The sequence below is a fragment of the Geospiza fortis genome, unplaced genomic scaffold (genome assembly GCF_000277835.1).
Source record: "Geospiza fortis unplaced genomic scaffold, GeoFor_1.0 scaffold77, whole genome shotgun sequence".
Lineage (NCBI taxonomy): Eukaryota > Metazoa > Chordata > Aves > Passeriformes > Thraupidae > Geospiza > Geospiza fortis.
This window is the reverse complement of record NW_005054772.1, coordinates 72,604-76,677: the sequence shown is the minus strand read 5'-3', so window position 1 is coordinate 76,677 and position 4,074 is coordinate 72,604. Positions and strand designations below refer to the sequence as shown.

At 49.1% G+C, this 4,074-nt stretch overlaps 1 pseudogene; it reads left to right on the top strand.

The window, feature by feature from the left end:
* The window catches only part of LOC102040586, a 2,443-nt pseudogene extending 1,436 nt beyond the window's left edge, over positions 1-1,007 (top strand).
* The last annotated feature ends 3,067 nt before the right edge of the window (positions 1,008-4,074 follow it).

The following is a 4,074-nucleotide window of genomic DNA, read 5'->3' as shown; positions in this document are numbered from 1 at the left end:
AGAAGAAGAAGAAGAAGAAGAAGAAGAAGAAGAAGAAGAAGAAGAAGAAGAAGAAGAAGAAGAAGAAGAAGAAGAAGAAGAAGAAGAAGAAGAAGAAGAAGAAGAAGAAGAAGAAGAAGAAGAAGAAGAAGAAGAAGAAGAAGAAGAAGAAGAAGAAGAAGAAGAAGAAGAAGAAGAAGAAGAAGAAGAAGAAGAAGAAGAAGAAGAAGAAGAAGAAGAAGAAGAAGAAGAAGAAGAAAGGCTGGACACACCCATGTTCCTCCATCTTGTCCCCATAACCCCCATACCAAAAATCCTAAAATCTACATTTTCACCCTGTGATCATTTTGTTATTATCATACTATTAAAACTTCTGTGACTTTAAGGTACTCATACAAAGCTGGTAACTTGATCCAGGGGTCAAAATCAAACCCACAGGTGCTCTGGACTGTGTGCCAGGGTCTCCGAGCCCCCCGGTGGGGTCCTCGGCAACTCTGGGCACCCGGAGGGATGTGCTGAGTTCTGACAATTGCCCCCATATCTCCTATCACTCCTCATCCTGTGTTGTGGCCCCCTCCAGACCCCTCACATTCCCCATGACCCTCCTGACCCCTGATCCCCACCCCCATCATCCTCCATTCCAAGAGAAACCCTTGTATGCCCCTCCTGTAACCCCTGATCTGTCTCTGACTGCCTTTAACTACCTCACCCCCATGGATCCCTCACCTCCCTCTTTTTTCCACAGGTGGGATCATCCCCAGGGCCCCCTCCCACCTCAGAGGGCTCCTCCTGGGCACTGCAGCCCTGGCAGTGGCCACCAGGATCATCTGAGCTACAGGGGCACTGAAGTCACAATGGACTCTGCAATTACCAAGGACTATGATCCCCAGAGAAATGAGGTCACCAAGACTACCAAGGCCACCAGTGCCATTATGTCCACTATGGCCACCATGAGGCCACTGTTGCCACCGCTGTCACTATGGTCACTGTAGCCACCACTGGCACTCTGGCCACCATGGTCACTATGATCACCAAGGCCTCTATGAACACCTAGATCACCAAGACTCCTTCGACCACAAGGATACCACAGCTATTGTGACCACTGTGCACACGAAGGCCATTGTGCAAAGCAATTCTATTAAAAAATTCTACCAAAAAATTCCATTAAATAGTTCTGACAAAGCCAGCAAAAAGTGATCATTCTTAAGCGGGACTCCATATAACTTCCCACACCAACACTCATGGGAACATCCCTTTCTCTCAGTCTCAAGGAGGAACCCTGGGGAGCATCCCCTTCCCAAAAGAGGAACCTCACGCACATTTCGTTCCAAGCAGGAATAGGGGAGAGGGATCTCTGTCTGAGTGGGGACTCGTCATTCCCAGGGTCAGGCGATGGACGGCCAGGCCCATCACTGGTGATCCACCCTCACTTGTCAATTTGGGGCTGATGATTCGGGCTGGTTTTGGCTCAATTCAGCAGCAAAATCAGCAGCAAACCCCTCTCAATGCAGTCCCAATAGCCAGAAATGGGGCATTGTCCCTTGAGCACATTCCAGGCAGAGCATCCTGACGCATCCAGCATTTCGGGGGGACATTAAAGGCTGGAAATAGGGAGGTTCAAGAGGGAAAGGATAGGTCCTGTCCCTGGGGAGGGACAGTCCCCAGTGCCAGACCAGGCTGGAAGGGACATGCATAAGCAGCTCTAGAGAAGGACATGGGAGTGCTGGTGGGTGACCAGTGGAGCTGGCTGTGTGGCCCTTGGGCCAGGAGGGATCCAGAGGGCATCAGCAGGAGCAGAACCAGGAGGTCAGGGAGTGATCGTGCCCTTCTGCACTGCCCAGGGAGGCACATCAGGAGTGCCACTTCCAGCTCTGTCCTGTGCTGTGTCCAGCTCTGCCCAGTGCCTTGTCTAGTTCTGGGCTGCTCTGGACCCAATCCTGTGCTCAGGGATGACGCTGCCTGAGCTGGGAGGTTGGGCCAGGTGCCCACTCTGGGTCCTTCCAACCTGACCCATTCTGGGATTTGGGGATTCTGGCAGTTGCGGTTCAGGAATTGTCCACAGGAGGGCAGCAGCGAGCGTGGGAATTCAGTTGCACTGTGCAGTTCCGGGTGCCAACAGCAGGCGGCAGCACGAGCTGCTGGCGCTGCCGAGCACCCGCCCCGCCCCATCCTGGCCCCGGGGGCTCTGCAATGGTTTGGGATGGAGCGACCTTAAAGCCCGTCTGGTGCCAGCCCTGCCATGGGCAGGGACATTTTCCCCTGGGCTGGGCTGCTCCACACCCTGCCCAACCTGGCCTTGAACCCTTTCAGGTGTGTGGCAGCCTCAGCTTTGTTATCGATTGGTAATGTGGTGACCGGCTCTCACAATTAAGGGAATGAATAGTGTGTGTTAAGAGAAGTTTTGTTGATGTATGGTTATGTTACTGTAGTTTGTTTTTTGGACGCTCTGTTCCCCTCACAGTCCCCTTCCCACCTCCCATATTGTTGTCACTAGATGGCCCTGGTTGTCAGGGTGTCAGGAACACGTGGAGGGAGGGCTTGTACCTGTGCCCCTTGTGTGGGACTGCTGGGAATGGGAGAAGCTGTTGCTGGGGAGGCGTGGCATCACAACACCTCACCTCCAATCAGACAGCAGGAAGGTCTCCACCAATGGACAGCAAGGAACAGTCAACTGGCAGACTTTGGGAGGGGCCAGGCATTTATAAGGAAAATATTTGAATATATATGTCTCCTTATGAATTTGTATTTACCTGATGCAAGACAAGGAATATAAAAGGCAGAGCTGCCATTTTGTGGCAGTTAGTCACAGTCTCAGTTTTGTCCCTTTTTCCTTATTCAGTTCCTTTATTGTGTTGTTGAGGTTTAATAAACCTTTAAAAATTTAAAGTGAGCGATCGTTTCTCACAGGCGCTACCAAGGCAACCATGGTCCCCAGAAAAATGAGGTCATCAAATGCCAAAGCCACTCCTGCCATTTTCCCTGGAGGAAATGAGAAAAAGAGGAAAAGAGAATGGGAGACAAATCAAATCAAATCTCTTGTCTTTTTGCAAATATTAAGATGAATGCTATATGTCTATGTTAAAATCACTTTGCTTTTATTTCTGCTATTAACAAAAACTTAGATGTAGTAGTGGTAGCTGATATAGATACGAGTGAACTGTCTGTTTGGTCAGGATAACATCCAGTGGACATGTCATGAGGACCCCGCTGTTGCCAGCTATCAGCATCTGCCATCTGAAGAAAGTATGGACCAAGGGCCAGACTGGAAGTGATAAAGGGAAGGAGCCAAAACCACAGCCAAGAAACAGGCATGCTCTAAAAAGGCAGATCCGAGGACAAGGCATGTAAAATAGTTCTGGAATATGTTAACTAATGTAGGCAAAACTCTGGATGTGCACAGTGATCTATGAGTATGCAATGGGCTGATGTAATGGAAAAGGTATTTAAGGGGTTTCCCTGAAGGTGATGGTGTGCTCTTGGCTGAGTGCTGAGACGCGCCCAGCTGTAATCTGTCTTTTACTGTCTTAGTCTCCTATTCTCCTTTATTAAACTTTCTAAATTTTCACAGGAGAGTGAACGTGTTTTGTTATAAACAAAAAAATCTGCCAATTTTTTTTGTGGGAAAAAAGTTACAAAATCAGTCAGACCAGTGTTGCTGCTACAGTGCTTACCTGTTTGTTATGATAATCACAAGTTCTAAAAGTTAATGGTTCTTTTTGTATCAGTAAAGGCCCTGGCTAGGGCTAAGTTAATGGCTCTTCTCCCCAGACAGTGAGGGGAGGGGACCAGATGTGGGAGGGGCGGGGCATCAGAGGATGCAAAATAACTTTGAGACCAGCATGCCATGGGAAGTGTCAAATTTACCGAAAAAAAACCCCGAAACAACGAGCCAATGCAGAATTAAGAAATTAGAGTGATGCCTGGACGTGAGGAACAGAATGCTGAGCCTGCAGAGATGCTGAAAACCTTTGTTGCCCCTCACCCTGAGCAAAGAAATCATCTTAAACCAAGACCTGGAGCTAGAAGGCAGAGGAAAGTCGAGATTGAGGTTACACCCAAGGCTCCCACAGGACTGGACCCCCAACTCTGCCCCTA